This window comes from Prunus avium, chromosome 4 (assembly GCF_965620075.1).
Source record: "Prunus avium chromosome 4, drPruAviu1.hap1.1, whole genome shotgun sequence".
In the NCBI taxonomy this organism is placed as follows: domain Eukaryota; kingdom Viridiplantae; phylum Streptophyta; class Magnoliopsida; order Rosales; family Rosaceae; genus Prunus; species Prunus avium.
This window is the reverse complement of record NC_142287.1, coordinates 25,998,591-26,016,578: the sequence shown is the minus strand read 5'-3', so window position 1 is coordinate 26,016,578 and position 17,988 is coordinate 25,998,591. Positions and strand designations below refer to the sequence as shown.

Genomic DNA, 17,988 nt, shown 5'->3' with positions numbered 1-17,988 from the left:
GCGTTCCTAATGTAATACGGCACAGTTTGTCCTTATCTCTTCTTTTTGGATGCAGTTTCTTTCACGCTACATTTTGCAAGCAACAATAAAGACAGATTTTGGTTGTCCAAAGTCATCAATACTATATCAAATGAACACAAAAATGGGTAGTCAAAATTTAATGCAGCACATACTTGTGAAACAAAAACAAGCAACAAATACACCTTCAGCTACAGATTTGGCTGTCCAGGTCAGTGCAAATGTTTATGGATGCAAATATTTGAGTGAAATGAATTGATTTCAAAGGAGGAAAATGCAATTATCTTCTTTAATTAACCTATGACAATCTTCCAAGTTTTTTGAATGTAGTGGTTGCCTTCCACTGGGGTCAAGTGCTTGGAGTCGTCGCAGGCTTTGAAATAAGGAGGTCTGATGCTCTCATCGTGGACCCCTCTTTAGACTTAATGTGGTCTACAATTTGGCAACATTAGTTGGAACCTCTCTTCAACGTATCTAAGCAAAAAAATATGGATTTTCATTCGTTGAATTATTTTCTCTGCCCATTGATTCCTCAAAACTCGTTATAAATATCCAATTCCGTCATTGTCGTTGAATTTTCCGAATTCCATTCAATCTGTAACAACCTCACATGCTTGACACATGACCAATTTTTTTAAAATTTTACAATTTAAATTAAAATAAATGATAAATAACAAAGTTATAAACAAATCAAAAGAGAGGGGTTCGACCAAAAAACAAAATCAAAACAGAGGGTACGGTCATTGTTTAACTTAATAATTAGTAGTTGTAAGTTGAGTCCACTGAGAGAGTAGAGAGTAGAGCAAGTGTAATTTAGGCATATCACATTTGCATACCACCTTGTATACCATAACAGAAAGAAGAAGTAGAAATTAGCTATGCCCAAATCAGGATGAATAATAGCAACATTCAACTTTGAGCTTCCTTTCTTTGCCATTTTCAGCTCTCTTCCAATTCTCTGGAAATTCAAATTCTCAAAAGATAAGTTTTTTCTGCTATCTTGGACCAAAACTGGGTCGGGTCTGGCCCAACATTTGAAATATATATGTGCGATAAAAGTTTGTTCGGGCCTTCGGGCCACAGGCTTTACATGCATACATAAACGCCCGAGGTCGATATGATCCCACCCATTTCAGTTTCGGACCAAAACAGGTCGTCGTCTTTTCTGAGTTCTCACGCAAAAGAGTCTGTAATAGGAAGAATAGCAGAGCAATGAGTGGAGAAGAATTAGCGGGCCCCCCCCAGCCCCAAAGCTCCTTCGTCTGCTTTATTTTGCGGGCGCTTCTTCTAATTGCAGGAAGAATAGGGGTATTTTAGAGAGAACCTCGACTGACCGTACGAGGGGAATGGCATTGGGGTATTACTCTGTTTTCTTTTGTTCTTGTTTTCCTTACAGGATCTATGGCCAAAACCAGATGGTCAGTTTTTCGAGTTGTATTTGTTGCTTGCAAAAGGAAGACATTATTGTAAGAACAAACTGTGCATTATTACATCAGGACAGGAACACAGAAGAAAAGAAAAAAAAAACTGAAGACGTGAAATCAAATAAAGTACAATAATATCTAGCCTCTGAGCTTTCGCTTCATCCTGTTCATGGACACTGTCATCATCATATAGACCCTATCTTGTAGATTGTCTGTGAATCGAAAATATGCATGTCTCCACGTTCTCTTAATAATTAAAGAACCACACACTCCCCAAAATCCTACAATGAAGCCTAGCACAACAGAAATATAAAACCATGGAAGTTGGTGACCACAGTCCACATCGTGGTTGTTCTTCTTATCTGCTGCATCAATGCCCTTGATCGGCCCGCACTCATTCGGAACTGGGGCTCCACAAAGTTTCGGATTCCCCTCAAATGCAGAAGCATTGAGGCTTTGGAGCTGAGTGCTTGTTGGTATTGGTCCTCTGAGATCATTGTACGAGACATTAAGGTCATGCAAGAAATGCAGGCTAGCCAATGAGGATGGGATGTTTCCAGACAAAGCATTCCTGGACAGATCCAAAGCTTCTAAGTTTTTTTGGTTGGATATTTGGGTTGGAATGTTTCCAGAGAAGTTGTTGCCGCTAAGATTCAACGTGTGAAGAAGCATCAATTGGCCGATCTCAGTAGGTATACTACCATTCATGTTATTGTTAGATACGTCTATCATTGGTGGAAGGAAAGACACTACGCGCTGTAAAAAAGATGGATTTTCTTTTGATCCAGAGATGACAGGCAATTCAAATTCATAACGATCGTCGTCTACCTGAGATTCAGGAAGTTGATATACCAAACTTGTTAGCCTGCAGAGTTGCTTGGGATATTCACCTGAAATAAGGTTGTCATGCAATCTCATATGAAAGAGTCTTGGAAGAGTCCCCAACCAACTAGGAATTGACCCTGTGATTCTGTTATGGTCCAAAGTCAAGCTCTGGAGATTCTTGAGCTTTAATAACCATATAGGTATTGGACCGGTGATCTCACACCCACTCAAACCCAAAACTCGAAGATTTTGGAACCCATCATGATCAACCATGCCATCATCATCTAGGTTTCCCTCACCGATAAAGGAACCTGAAAGGAAGAGCGTTCGAAGAGTTTTGCAACGCATTAATATCTTGATTGCCCCAGTTAAATTGGTCAATCTGGTTTTAGCAAGCGAGAGGAAAGACAAGGATTTCAATGAAAGAATCTCAGGTTGTATCTGTCCTTGTAGATTATTGGAACTTAATCGAATTGCTTGTAGGGACCGACATGAGTAAAGGCTTGTTGGCAAGTTACCAATGAAATTATTCCTAAATAGGTCAAGTTTTCTTAATTGACTGAGTGTGGAGAAATTAAGAGCGGAGATATCCCCTCCCAAGTTGTTGGATCCCAGACGTACTTCTATAAGATTTGTGCTGTTCATCAAACATGGGGGCAAAGAACCTTGGAGATTATTGAATTCAAGGATTACGTGGCTCAACTTGGATAGCTTCCCGAACTGGAGAGGGAGCACACCACTCAATTCATTAAAGGAGAGATCAAGGATTGCCAAGTTGGTGAGGTTGGCAATTCTGTCGCTTATTGCTCCATATAATGAGTTGAAATGTAATGCAATTTCTTCAACTTCGGTAGCATTGTAGATATCTTCTGGAAGTAATCCTGTGATATTATTGTGATGAGCACGAAAAACCTGCAGGTTAGAACAGTCCCCTAATCCTGGCAAAATGATGCCATTAAAATTATTGGAGGAAACATCCAAATGCCTTATTAAAGGAGAAGAATGTTGGAGACAAATAGAGGATGGGATAGACCCTGAGAAGGCATTATTGCTAGCATTGAAACTAGTCAAATGCCAAGCTCCATTGAAGAATGTAGGAGGAATTGCACCATGCAGGTGATTGCTGGACAAATCCACTGTCAGGATGTTGCTGGAAGGTAAAGAAGATGGTAGCTTTCCAGAAAGAAGGTTGTGGCTCAAATCGAGGACCTCAAGACTTTTCAAGGACAAGAAGAGTTCAGTTTGAACAAGTGAGCCATAAAGTGAGTTGTGAGACAGATTGATGTGGGTAAGATGAGTGAGATTTGCAAGTGATGCGAGCTTAAAACCTCCCTTGATCCCTTTGGAGGGCAGGATCAAATGGGTGACCCAACCATCCTGATTACAACTGATGCCGCTCCAATGGCAGCAGTTAATGGAAGAACTCCAATTAAATGGAGGAGACGAGAGAGTGTGGATGAAGGTGGCCAGGAGAGAGCTGCGTTCAGTTTGGCTGCATGCATGAACTTTTGGAGATATAATGGAAGAAAATAGGAGGACGAGGAAGAAGACAAGAGCCATTGGGTTATTAGAAGGCTACACTACCGTGCATGTTAGGTTTAGATTGTTCACAGCAGGCTACACTATTATACTTTATTCGCAAGACAGCATTATTTAAGGATTTGGAAAATTTGTGGGTTCTAACAAATTTCTCGGTGGGTTCTAACAAATTTCTCAGGTTTTGATGCCTGCTAAAGACATAAAATCACTATCTTGATTAAAAGTGTCAAGGTGAAAAGGGGAGTTTCCACTATCAAATGTACAAGCATCTTTATCTGTCTCGTCATCTTCATCCGTACACAATTTTCAGAAATTAGGTTTTTATACCTGCAACAAAAGCAAATAGTTGTTCAAATAAGAAAAGAATAATACACTTGGAGTAGGAAATCAACAAAACCCAAATTGAATTAGAAAGAAAACGAAAAATTGAAGGTTCAGTGGGAAGAGGAAGTCGAGTCCCAATTGAAGAATGAGAAATTTTTGGCTGGGTGTTGTGTTGGGAGAAGCGGCTGTATGAATGGGATTCTCCCTTTGGTTTTGTCGACAGCCCCTCTTCTTTTGCTTCTATTGGCTGCTCCTGAGAAAAGAACAAAGGTTTTAAATTATACGAACAAGATTATGAGAAGAAAATTGAATTGGAAAAGGAAAGACTCCAATTTGAAAAAGGAAACTTTCTAGTTGACAGCAGAAAGTCAGCGAAATATTTTCGTCTCTTCTTGGATGCGTGCTTCCCGTTTCATTGATTTCCTGGAATGCGAGCTTGGTTTAGCGGCTGTGAAGAAAGATGGAGTTTTCCTTGTTACTTTTTTGTCAAGTAGCGCACTTCACTCTCTTTTCCTTTGGCTTCTATTGGCTGTTGTATGCTTCCCTTTGGCTTCTATTGGCTTCTATTGGCTATTCCTAAACTAATTTAAGAATCCGGCGCCAAAAACTTGGTCTTCTAAGGTTTTTTAGAGAATAATTCACATATGGAAGGGAACTATTCTCTCTTTTAAATGGAGAGATTGGATCAATCAAGGAGATTTAATCAAAATTAAAAGTATATATTCAGATTGGTTCTTAGTATATTTCCATTTTTTTATTTCTAAAGTAGGGGTTTTTCTTTAAAGTATAGAGAAAACAGGTTTATATATTAATGCCCTAATCTTTTTACAAACACGCTGCAAGAACAAATTGTACCGTACATCAGGAACACAAAAGAAAAGAAGGAAAAAAAAAGGAAAAGCAAACTGAAAATACAAAATAAAAAGTACAATATTAATAATAATAATATATATCTAGCCTCTAAGTCTTCTATTCATCGTGTTGATGCAGACTGTTATGATCACATGGAGCCTATCTTGTAGATTGTCTATGAATCGAAAATACTCATATCTCCATGTCTTGTTAATAATTAAAGAACCACAGACTCCCCAAAATCCCACTATAAACCCCAATGCAGTGAAAATATAAAACCACGGAAGTTGATGAAGCCTATTGTCAACGTCTTTGTTGTTCTTGTTATCTACATCAATGCCCTTATTTAATCTACACTTATTTGGAAGTGGGGCACCACAAAGTCTTGGATTCCCCTCAAAGGCAAAAGCATTGAAGCTTTAGAGCTGGGTGCCAGTTGGTATTGGTCCTTGGAGATTATTGTATGAGATATTAAAATCTTTCAAGAAATTAAGGCTCGCCAATGACAATGGGATTTTTCCAGATAAATGATTCGTGGAGAGATCCAAACCTCTAAGTTTTTTAGGTTTGATATTTGGTCTGGAATGACACAGGAGAAGTTGTTGGAGTTCAGAAATAGCCATCAGAGAAGCTACAATTGGCCGATCTCAGTAGGTATATCACCAATAAAATTATTGTTAGATAAGTCTATCGTTGCCACAATGAAAGACAATTTATACGATGGAAAAATGTGATTTTCGTTTACGTCGCTGATGACAGGCAAGTCAAATTCATATTGGTCTACTTGAGATGCAATAGGTTCATAAAGCAACCTTGGTAGTCTACAAAGTTGGTTTGGAAATTCACCTGAAATTCGGTTGTCTCCCAAGCTTATATAAAACAGTCCAGGAAGAGTCCCTAACCAACTTGGAATTGGCCCTGTGATTTGTTTTAAACCCAGACCTAAGATCTCTAGATTCTTGAGCTTTGATAACCATACAGGTATTTGACCAGTGAGGTTAGAATCAACCAAACTCAATAACCGAAGATTTTGGAATCCGTCAAAATCAACCATGTCATCATCATATGGCATTCCCTCACCTTTAAAGGAACCAGCAAGCATGAGTGCTTGAAGACTTTTGCAACTCATCAATATCTTCATTGCACCTGTGAGGTTGGTGAATCAGCTGTAACCAAGCGACAGGAAGGACAAGGATTTCAATGAAATAATCTTAGTTTGTATTTCTCCCTCAAGATGATTTCCACTCAATCGAATGGCTTTTAGGGACCTACATGAGTAAAGGCTTACTGGAAACATATCGGTGAAGTTATTGAGCCTCAGGTCAAGTTTAGTTAGTTGACTAAGTCTGGAGAAATCAAGTATGGAGATCTCTCCTTCTAAATTGTTGGATCCCAAACCTAGTTCTTCAAGGTTTGTGCAATTCATCAAAGATGGAGGCAAAGCACCTTTTAAATTATTGAAATCAAGGGTCACAAACTTCAACTCGGAGAGTTTCCCCAAATTGAAAGGAAGCTCGCCACTGAATTGATTAAAGTAGAGGTCAAGGATTGCAAGGTTGGTGATGTTGACAATTTTATCACTAATGGCTCCACGTAGTGAATTGAGTGGTAATGCAATTTCTTCAAGTTTGGTAGCATTATAGATATCTTCTGGAAGTAATCCTGAGAGGTTATTGTGACCGGCTCAAAAAATCTGCAGTTCAGAACACGCCCCCAGCCCAGGAGCAAGGTTGCCATTGAATTCATTGGAAAAAAATCCAATAGCCTAAGGAAGGGAGAAGAATGAAGACAAATAGAGGATGGGACATACCCTTTGAAGATATTGTTGCTGACATTGAAACTTGTCAAGTTGCTTGCTTGTTGGAAGAATGAAGATGGAATTGCACCATGAAAGTGATTGCTGGACAAATCCAGTGTCTGGATATTGCTGGATGGTAGAGAAAGTGGTAGCTCTCCAGAAAGAAGGTTATAGCTCAAATCAAGGATCTCAATTCTATCCAAAGACAATAAGAACTGAGTTTCAAGTGAACCATATAGTGAATTATGGGAAAGATTCAAGTGGGTGATATGTGTGAGATTTGCTAATGAAGAAGGCAAGAGACCTCCTTTGAGCCCTTTGGAAGGTAAGAGCAAATGGGTGACCGAACCTTCTTTATTACAAGTGATGCCCTTCCAACGACAGCAATCAATGGATGTCCAATTTAAAGGAGGAGAAGATAGAGTGCTGGCAAAGGACAGGAGGGAGCTTCTTTCAGCTTGTTTGCAGGCATGAATATTTGTAGATATAATGTAAGAGAATAAGAGGAAGAGAAGGAAGCCATGAGCCATTAAGTTATAATGTTGTGTTGTGTATGTGTCGTTGCTCACACTCACAGGTTTGTATATATAAGAGCAAAGATGCTTGGAAACAATTGCAAATTGAGAAGTCGGCAAACAACTATGATTCAAATTATTGATATTCAAATAGAAGACTTTGCAAATTAATTTACAGTCCACGACGACTTTGTCGTGTTGATAATTTATACCAGGATGTAAGACTGAAAGACTTAGGATGACAAATAAGCTGTCATCATGTATAACCCATAAAAAAAATATCTCATCTAGAAGTATTTCTTGGTAGCGTTTCTTGGTAGAACAATAATGTATAACCCATCAATAATTTTATTAAGCTTGACAAGATTACACAACTTAACAACTACTTGCTAAATATATTGATAGCAATAAAATAAGCCCCAACCAGGAACAAGTGAATTGTATTGAGCTGTGGAGAATGATTCTAGGAGACGGTGTTAGGATGTTGGCATGCCAATATTGCGTTTGAAGTGGAAGATAACAATTCTGCAATTCGAGCAAGCTGCAAGCTAAAAGGCAGTTCTGTGAAAGTTGCAGATTCGGGTTGCATCTTGTTTATACCATAATGAACAGCCTATAGGAGCCAGACACGTGGACAAGATTGAGCTTGGTTATGGTAGCCTTCAGCACCTAGCCTACCGATCCCTCGACTAGGGCAACTCCCTTCTCCATTACACGTGGCATGCTCACAATCGACGTCCACAGTCCCACATCGAAATTCTAAACAATATGCACACCTCCCAAGGCCTATAAAAGATGACAACTATCCCAAAATAGAGGTAATCGGAACTTACGGCATACAAGCCTATTGATCTGTCAGTTTAATTTACTAAACCCGAACTTACTTAAGCATCGGAGAGCCTTCGGCCGGTACCACACCGGTGCCCTAGGTTTTACCGAGCGTTTCTCATCTTTCAGATCACACGCTCTACCGAGGCCCAAAGCATTCCAAAGGCCCAACATCACTAAGTTGAGCCCAAAAGTGCCGAACCACTTTTTCGCATCAACACATCTAATTTGTTTGTATATATAAAGGAGCACCTAAAGGCATCCATAATTTGTTGATTTTCTTTAGCTAGCTTGAAAATGATGTAGTTATAAAGGATTCTGAAAGGAAGAGTGTGCGTAGACTTCTGCAACGCATCCTGTGACATTGGTCAATCTATTGCCACCAATTGAGAGGAAGGACAAGGATTTTAATAAAAGAATCTCAGGTTGTATTTGCCCCTCTAGATGATTTAAATTTTAAATTCAATCGAATTGCTTTCAGGGACTTACATGAGTAAAGACTTATTGGAAACATCCTGTTAAAGTTATTAACCCTCAGGTCAAGTTTAGTTCGTTGACTAAGTCTGGAAAAATCAAGCATGCAGATATCTCCCTCCAAGTTGTTGGATTGGATCCCAAGTGTAGTTCTACAATGTTTGTGAAATTCAACAAAGATGGGGGCAAAGAACCTTCTAAATTGTTGAAATCAAGGGTCACAAATTTCAACTTGGAGAGCTTTCCAAAAATAATCAATGAGAAATCATAGCCAAAAACACTTTTAAAATGCACAAGACACATCGGATGAATATGTTAAAGCCAAGATATGGAATCAAAGTCTCCAATTCTCTGCAAATTCTAATTCGAAGTCTCAAAAGAGAAGTTTTTTCTGCTATCTTGGCCCAAAACGAGGTCGGGTCTGGCCCAACATTTGTAATATAAAAGTATTGGGTTCGGGCCGAGTTCGAGATGATCCGACCCATTTCAGTTTCGCACCAAAACAGGACGCAGTCTTTCTCAGTTCTCAACTTCTCGCACAGAAGAGTCTGAAGAAGAGAAGAGAAGAGCAATGAGTGGAGAAGAATTAGCGGGCCCCCCAGCCCCAAAGCTCCTCCGTCTGCTTTATTTTGTCGGCGCTGGCTGTAAGTCATGAAATTTCATTTCAATTTCAAGTCTTTGGTTTTTGAGAGAGAGAGAGAGAGAGAGAGTCTTCTTCTTCATCTTCTTTTCCCTTTTTAAATGTTTGGCGGAATTTTTTTCTTTCTTTCTGGGTAGTTATTTGCACTGTTGGAATCAATAAATGGCGTGAGCTTCAGAACAAGTCAATTTTACAGCAACAGCTCCCTGAAAATGCCGCAAATGCCCTTGAGTGATCTCCAGGTTTTTGATTTGAAAGTCTTGCTGGTGACAATAATGATAAATGTAATGATTTCAAGTTTCACTGATGTACTATGAAATCTTCCTGTTGTTTTAAGGCGAATTTTCAATTTTAATCATGGAATTTGGCAAGTAAGCTTGAGCTTTGGCTTCTTTTTGAGTTTGTATGGTTGTTAAATTGTATAGAAAATGGTGCAAGAATTCATGTCTTTCAATCGATTTCAATATACCAAATTTAGTAAAATAACTTTCTCAAAAAAATTAAAATAAAAATCATCTTGAGATTAGGCTCTCTGTGGGTTTGATGTGCTCCGTGTGCAAAATTTTAATCACTGGTAATGGGGATTGTGGAGGAATTTCGATTGTTTATGCATTTGTGCTTCTTTTGTGACATTTTCTCTCAACTTTATAGTGTGATTCATGCACTATGCAGCCTTCTTGAGGATGATTATTGAGTAAGAAGGTGTGTGTGTAGGGGGGCCTATTGTGAGTACTGGGAAGATTTTCATCTTAGAATATATTATGTCTATTGAACTTGTTGATCAACCTTTTAAGGAAGATAAAGCTGTGGATTCTAATCCAAATCGAGGTGAATTTGTCATTTGTGAATAGTGCTAGGCAACAGTTCAGGCAGTCTTTATCTAAGATGCTCCGGCATAAGGTGGCTTGTGGTTCCCCATTGGAATACCATAGCATGCATGCTTCTATTTATATACTTTGGACATTCATACATTGCACTATTTTATTTGTTGGTTAGGGAAACAACTTGCTCTTGAAGATTTTTATTTATGTCAGTGCACGTATTTGTGTAGATGCTCGATGGACTAAATGTTAAACCATCTTCAAGTATGTAAACAAGCATGCTCTGAAGTTGTTAATGAAATTGAAACCTAGTGCTAGTAGGGCAATAGGCGATATGCGTGTGATTTGTAGTGGCGGTGAGTTTGATAGTTTTCTACTGTTATGTCATGGATTTTGCAGCATGCTCCCTTTCAACTATCCTCGGATGCTTATGCATGATCTCTTGGAGCTTCTAACTTCTAACTTCAAATAACGTAGCCAAAACCACGAGGCAATCGCTTCACTGAGTTCTGCACTGCAACCTTCACATAATGCAGGTGATATGTAATGGTAGTTTTCTTCAAATTTTTCACTCGTTTTCTAAACAAACCTGTCAAAATGAGTTTTCCTGGTAATGGGGTTCGCAAAAATCAGGGGGATGTCTACAACTGCTTTGAGATAGTTTTGTCAATTGTTTGAGTCTGACAGTCTGTTACATACAGTTATCTGTTGCGGCTCGATGCAGTTTTTCCTTCGAAAGCCTTGAAGAACTTATTGAGCTGAAGCTTTTATGTTTGTTTTTCCATAGAAGCATTCTTTTGTCGGACTATCAATCAAGGTTATTGGTTTGGCAGGTCATATCAGTACGTAGTCAGCATGAAAGTTTGGCCACATAACATTTCAAACTACTTTTTAAAGAACGTTTCTTGGCTTTTAGACCATCCATAGGCAAAATCTGTTCAAATTATAGATTAGATTTGGTGATGTAAAATATATCTTACATTTATTTCTTGTATCGAAGTAATGTCAGTCCGGACCAAAAAGAGGCTCATGGCAGTTTATATTCATGATTTTGGCTAAATCCATATTGATATCATACGGTTTTCCGACAGCAAGAAAGAACAGATGCGTTGGGCGAGTGGGATCAGAACCTGAAGGGGCTCGGCTGTGGGATCAGAACCTGAACATATTGATATCATACGGTATCATACGGTATTCCGACAGCTGCGGGCATCGGCTTTTATATGGGTGTTGTCTGCTCGGGCTCAAGGGGCTCTATCCAGGTCCATAGATATAGAGATTGCTCCGACGGGCTTTACAATTTAAGAGCCCAAAATGCATGTCATTGGGCTTTACAATTTAAGAGCCTCATGGTGGGGATGGCCTAACCACACAACACAAATTATCCAAAGCCCTATGTACGTCGTAGAGAGATTTGCGATATAGCAAAATTCTATAGTGAGGGTGTCGTATATGGACCCCTCAAATGAACCTTCATATTAGCCATAGAATCATTTTAATAAACTTAAGTGAAGTTACTATTCAAATGAATCATGTGGCTAATATGAAGGTCCACATTTATGGTCAATATATGGCATCCTCACCATAGAACGACTCGTACAGTATGAAACCAAAGCGAGACCTTGTTATTTTGATGTGAAAAAAAGTCCAAGTTCAAAGTTGTTTTCATGTGAATCAAAGGATGTTATAGCTCAAATCAAGGATCTTAATCTGAATCAAAGTTGTTTTCATGGAACAAAATGCATATTTACGACCAAAAATAAAAACAGAAGGCATACAATGGAAGCAATAATTTACTAACAAAGATGAAGAAGATCAATTGGTGCTGCATTGAACTTTTTATACACATTTTTGTACTCAGTTCCCATATTGAACAAATCGGTGCTACTGGTTGTTATGGATTAGAGGTTAGAAAAACAGATTACTTGTTACCAAGTACTCTTTGTTAAAACTGAACTCTGCCTAGCTGATATGTACATCATTCTTGGCAGCTGATATGTAGCTGAAGTTGTTACTTGAAAAGGTAGCGTGCAGAAATCACATCCGGAAAAGAAGACGTAATTATAAGAACAAACTGTGCCTTATTACATTAGGTGTACACAAAAGGGAAAAAAGGAAAAGCAAACTGAAAATGCAAAATAAAAAGTACAATATGTCAATATTAATAATATATATCTAGCTTCTAAGTCTTCTTTTCATCATGTTGATGCGCACTATTACCATCATATAGAGCCTATCTTGTAGATTGTCTGTGAATCGAAAATACGCATATCTCCATGTCTTGTTAATAATTAAAGAACCGCAGACTCCCCAAAATCCCAATATGAACCCCAACGCAGCAAAAACATAAAACCATGGAAGTTGATGAAGCCCATTGTCCATGTCTTTGTTGTTCTTGTTATCTGCACCAATGCTCTTATTTTGTCCACACTTTTTTGGAAGTGGGGCACCACAAAGTTTTGGATTCCCCTCAAAGGCAGAAGCGTTGAAGCTTTGGAGCTGGGTGCCTATTGGTATTGGTCCTTCAAGATTATTGTATGAGGCATTAAAATATTTCAAGAAATTAAGGCTTGTCAATGACGATGGGATTATTCCAGACAAGTGATTCGTGGAGAGGTCCAAAATCTCTAAATATTTTAGGTTAGATATTTGGTCTGGAATGACGCCGAAGAAGTTGTTGGAGCTAAGAACCAACCCTTGGAGAAGGTGCAATTGGTCGATTTCAGTAGGTATATCTCCAACAATGTTATTGTTAGCTACGTCTATCCATGCTCGATAAAAAGCCAATTTCTGCGATGGAAAGGTTCTTGTGGTTTCAATGTGGCCGTAGACAGGCAACTCAATTTCATATTGCTCTGCTTGAGATGCAATAGACTCATAAAGCAACCTTGGTAGTCTACAAAGTTGCTTTGGAAATTCACCTGAAATTCGGTTGTTGGGCAAGCTTATATAAAACAGTCTAGGAAGAGTCCCTAACCAACTTGGAATTGGCCCTGTGATTTGATTAAAACCCAGTTGCAAGACCTCTAGATTCTTGAGCTTTGATAACCATACAGGTATTTGACCAATGAGGTCAGAACGAGCCAAACTCAAAAACAGAAGATTTTGGAATCCATCAAAATCAACCATGTCATCATCAGTTGGCATTCCCTCACCTTTAAAGGAACCAGTAAGCAAGAGTACGTGGAGACTTTTGCAACTCATTAATATCTTCATTGCCCCTGTAAGGTTGGTGAATCGGTTGTAACCAAGCGACAGGAAGGACAAGGATTTCAATGAAAGAATCTCAGCTTGTATTTGTCCCTCTAGATGATTTCTTGTCAATCGAATGGCTTTTAGGGACCGACATGAGTAAAGGCTTACTGGAACCGTACCAGTGAAGTTATTGTACCACAGGTCAAGTTTAGTAAGTTGACTAAGTCTGGAGAAATCAAGCTTAGAGATATCTCCTTCCAAGTTGTTGGATCCCAAATGCAACTCTACAAGGTCTGTGCAATTCATCAAAGATGAGGGCAAAGCGCCTTCAAAGTTGTTGAAATCAAGGGTCACAACCTTCAACTTGGAGAGCTTCCCCATTTTGAGCGGAAGCTCGCCGCCAAAATTATTAAAGTCGAGGTCAAGGATGGCAAGGTCAGTGAGGTTGACAATTTTATCACTAACAGCTCCATGTAGTGAATTGAGAGGTAATGAAATTTCTTCAAGTTTGGTAGCATTATAGATATCTTCTGGAAGTAACCCTGAGAGGTTATTATGACCAGCATGAAAAAATTGCAGTTCAGAACACTCCCCCAGCCCAGGAGCAAGGTTGCCACTAAATTCATTAGAAGAAAAATCCAATATCCTAAGGAAGGGAGAAGCATGGAGACAAACAGAGGATGGGACATACCCTGTGAAGGTATTGTTGCTGACATTGAAACTAATCAAGTTGCTAGCTTGGTGGAAGAATGAAGATGGAATTGCACCATAGAAGTGATTGCTAGACAAATCCAGTTTCTGGATATTGTTGGACGGCAGAGAAAGCGGTAGCTCTTCAGAAAGAAGGTTATAGCTCAAATCAAGGATCTTGAGTCGATTTAAAGACAAGAAGAACTGAGTTTGAAGTGAACCATATAGTGAATTGTGGGAAAGGTTCAAGTGGGTGAGATGTGTGAGATTTCCAAGTGAAGTGGGAGAGATGCCACCTTTGAGCCCTTTGGAAGGCAAGAGCAAATGGATGACCCAACCATTTTGATTACAAGTGATGCCCTTCCAATGACAGCAATCCATGGTCGTCCAATTTAAAGGAGGAGAAGATAGAGCTGAGGCAAGGGACAGGAGGGAGGTGCGTTCAGTTTGTTTGCAGGCATGAATATTTGTGGATATAATGTAAGGGAATAAGAGGAAGAGAAGGAAGCCACGAGCCATTAGGTTATAAGCTTGCACTAGCATGTTGCATTGTGTATGTGTCGTTGCTCATGACAAATCAAGTATTTATATATATAAGAGCAACCATGCTTGAAAACGATGCAAAGTTAAAGTCCACAACGCCTTCAAAGTACTCAAAGTTGTTGCTGTGACATATGGTGGTAATTTTTCATGGAATTTGGAGGATATATGGTGTTATTTTTCTTGCCAGATAGATATGGCCTGAGAGTGACAGTGTCAGTCAAGCCTGATCCAACATTACATTGACGTCCTATTCATGTTAAACTACAGGAGAAGCAGAACCTTGGTACGTCAAAGAGAGATTGACTCCAAAGTAGTTTCGTCCTCAAGCGAAGATCTTCTTATACTGAAATTTCATTTTTGATTTTTAAGGCAGCTGATATGTGATACCAGCGCATCTTCCATCTCAATCACCCAAAGTCCAAGTTCCAAGTTGTTTTCTTGTTGACGATTTTTCTAAGAAAATTTGGAGGATAGTCATTCTTTCCAAGTTGTTTGCCCCACATATGAAGACAGCTACATTAAAAATATCACGTATCAGACAAGCATCAGTCATTCATAAAGAAGCCCTTTCTTTCTACACAAATAGCAGAACATAAAATTAAAAAGGTTTAATTATTGATATGGCCTTGGAAACTCAATTTGAATCTCACTTCGCCACCTAAAACTCAATTTGTCACACTTTATCCCATGAAACTCAATTCTCTGTCTCACTTTGCCCATATTCATTAACTCCATAAAAAATAACAGAGCATTGAGCTGTGAATAGCAAAATGTTGAAATTGATAACAGTCAAGCCATACGTTGATGCCCTATTCATGTTATAAAAATCTTTTCTATTAACTCATATTAGACTAGATATAATAACTTTCATGTATTAAGAAATCAAGGGTCATAAATTTCGACTTCCCAAAAATAATCAGTGAGAAATCACAGCAAAAAACACTAAAAAGATGAACAAGACGCATCGGATGAATATGTCAAAGCCAAGATATGGAATCAAATTGAGAAGTCGGCAAAACAACAACCGCATGAAGCAAATTATATATTCAAAGAGAAGACCTCATCGGGTCTTAAGAGGGGGCCACCACAAGAGGACTTGAGCTTCTTAATTCAAAGGACTTGAGCAAATTATTGATAATTTGTCTTCAAAATTTGGAACTTTACATTGCTAGTCAAGCCTGATCTCAACATTACATTGACTTTCTATTCACAAGTCACGGACCAAACAGATCAACTGTAGTTGATTTTTAGTACAACAATGGTATATGAACCACAAGACAAAAAGGCATGAAACATAACATACCTAAGTTATATATTTAATCCATAATGTTTTACATGAAACCGTAGCATATATAATGGATTCATTATCAATGCCATCAAATATGTCTCTCTCAATATGTATATATATAAACATGTAATTTCCCATGCGATTTCGCAATCAATTCATCAAAACATTCATGTTCACTACTACAAAATTGGTCAACAAGCACACGAACATACGAACACAAATACATTATTGTGCCCCTCTTCATAATAACTCTTATATGTGCTCTTTTCATATAAAACACAAATAATTGAGCCAATTTCGTGTACAAAGAGTACAGTTTTTAAACTAGACACAAAGATTCGCGCTCATTTAGTTGTATACATTGATCCACGTGCTATCTCACAAATTCCTTTTAAAAAAAACCAATTTTTTATATAGACACAAATAATTGTGTCTGTATCGGATAAATACTACAATACAAGACACATGATGTGACAATATAAGACACAAAAACTATATTTGTGCCCAATTGTGACAATAAGAGACACAAAAACTTATATTTGTGCCCAATAATTTATTTGGGGTGTAACTTTTTATTTTATTTTCAAGTCTATCTAATTTTTATTTTGCTAAGTTTGAAAAACCGTGCTTCCTTTTAACTAAAAAAAACTGTGCTTCCTCTCATCAGTCCAACCCTAGAAAATATCTCAACGCACCTCTTCGTTTTCCCGCCTTCTCTTCTCCCTTGAAAAACTTCTCACCCTCTCTCTCTCTCTCTAGTTGCTACGACCACCAACCGAAAATCACAATCGGCACCGCCTCCATGTCGCCTCTACAGCATAGATCAAATCCACGCCACTGTCTCAGCTACCGACAAACATCTCTCTCAACCTCTTCATGTCGCTTGAACTCTCTCTCTGTTCGACGCCACCGCCGTTCACGACCTCCACCTAGACCTGAACCTCCAGATTTATAACTCACTCCTCTCCTCCAAAGATCTATCATCTGTACTGGTAAACCCCACCCCCACCTCATCTCTCCTCTCATTCTACCATTCTGATTTCATTGGGTTTCATAGCTTATCCTTTATAATTATATAAAGTTTTGTCTAATTTTTTATTTGGTAGTTGAGAGATCGAATGTGGCTTCTTCTTTACTCTTCCAGAATTTCCTTTTAGTTCTTCCAATTTTCTATATGATTTTGGAAGTTTTTGAAATTAATGGATGGATTTGTTGTTTTACGCAGAGAACATGTTGGAACAAATGCTTGAGAAGAAGCCTTTACTAAAATACCCCACACATATTACAAAATAGGTTTCCAATTTTTAATACCAAACAAATTTTCAAGTTCTCAAAAAAGTCAGAATAAAACTCCAACTCAAAGATGCAGATTCAATTCCAATTTTTGAAAATGGTTTTCTAATTGCCAGCCAAATGAGGCCTTCGTGTTTTTGTTGTTTCTTAAAGACATGGCAGTTTGTGGGGGTTTTGATTTTTTGGATTATTTTTTGCTATGCTAAGAATAGGATGAGGAAACAAAAATGTTAGTTTGATCATTTTTACACTATTTTGTTGCACTTTTGAGCCTTCTTTTCATGTTTTTGTTGTTTTTTTTTTTTAAAAAAAATTTCTCGAAAAATAAAACATTTGAATTCTGTGTTTTGGTCCGAGAACGTTTTATGAATTATTATTATTTTGTTTGAAAATTTAAGACTATTGAGCACGATTTCAGAATTGTGCTTTTGTGAAGCTGTAAAAATGTCTAATCAACTTGTCAGAATAAAAGCACATATAGAGACTATTCGTGCTCAATACTTGGGCCACAAATCACAAAATTGTGCTTAATAATCAATGAAAACTCCTATATAAGAGACCGACATTTAAAATGTGGGTGCACTATGGCTATTAGGGGTGGGCATTGGAACTGCAAAACCGCAAAATCGAATCAAACCAATCCGAAAAAAACCGTGTTGACCGAAAAAGTCAAAAACTGAGATAAATCCAAACCGAACTAGTTCAGATTGATTTCGATTTCGATCTTCCACCCTAAGGAACCGGTCCAATCCGAACCGGTCCAATAGAATTAATTTTTATATATTTATATTATATATATATATATATATATATATTTATATTTAAAATATCAAATTCTTTTAGGCCCAAACCCAACTATTTCATTATACCAACAAAAAGCCCAAATTTCCCAAGTCCATTGCCCAAGTCCAACAAGCCATA

The 17,988-nt window shown here is 38.2% G+C and overlaps 1 non-coding gene and 3 pseudogenes across 3 annotated transcripts; 1 reads left to right on the top strand and 3 right to left on the bottom strand.

Moving 5' to 3' along the window:
- Window positions 1-1,503: 1,503 nt before the first annotated feature.
- Window positions 1,504-3,827, bottom strand: LOC110758211 (receptor-like protein 2 pseudogene; annotated as a pseudogene).
- A 1,256-nt stretch (window positions 3,828-5,083) lies between these two features.
- Window positions 5,084-7,313, bottom strand: LOC110758210 (tyrosine-sulfated glycopeptide receptor 1 pseudogene; annotated as a pseudogene).
- Window positions 7,314-9,110: 1,797 nt separating this feature from the next.
- Window positions 9,111-11,764, top strand: LOC110758197 (uncharacterized). Of its 3 annotated transcripts, none has more exons than XR_015835477.1 (3): window positions 9,111-10,322; window positions 10,458-10,594; window positions 11,150-11,764. It is a non-coding gene; the product is annotated as an uncharacterized LOC110758197 (transcript). The 3 variants fall into 3 exon arrangements; XR_015835476.1 differs by lacking the exon at window positions 11,150-11,764 and adding an exon at window positions 10,892-11,143 and having other exon boundaries at window positions 9,112-10,322; XR_015835475.1 differs by lacking the exon at window positions 11,150-11,764 and adding an exon at window positions 10,760-11,143 and having other exon boundaries at window positions 9,112-10,322.
- A 298-nt stretch (window positions 11,765-12,062) lies between these two features.
- LOC110773620 (receptor-like protein 2 pseudogene) lies at window positions 12,063-14,582 on the bottom strand (annotated as a pseudogene).
- Between the last annotated feature and the right edge of the window lie 3,406 nt (window positions 14,583-17,988).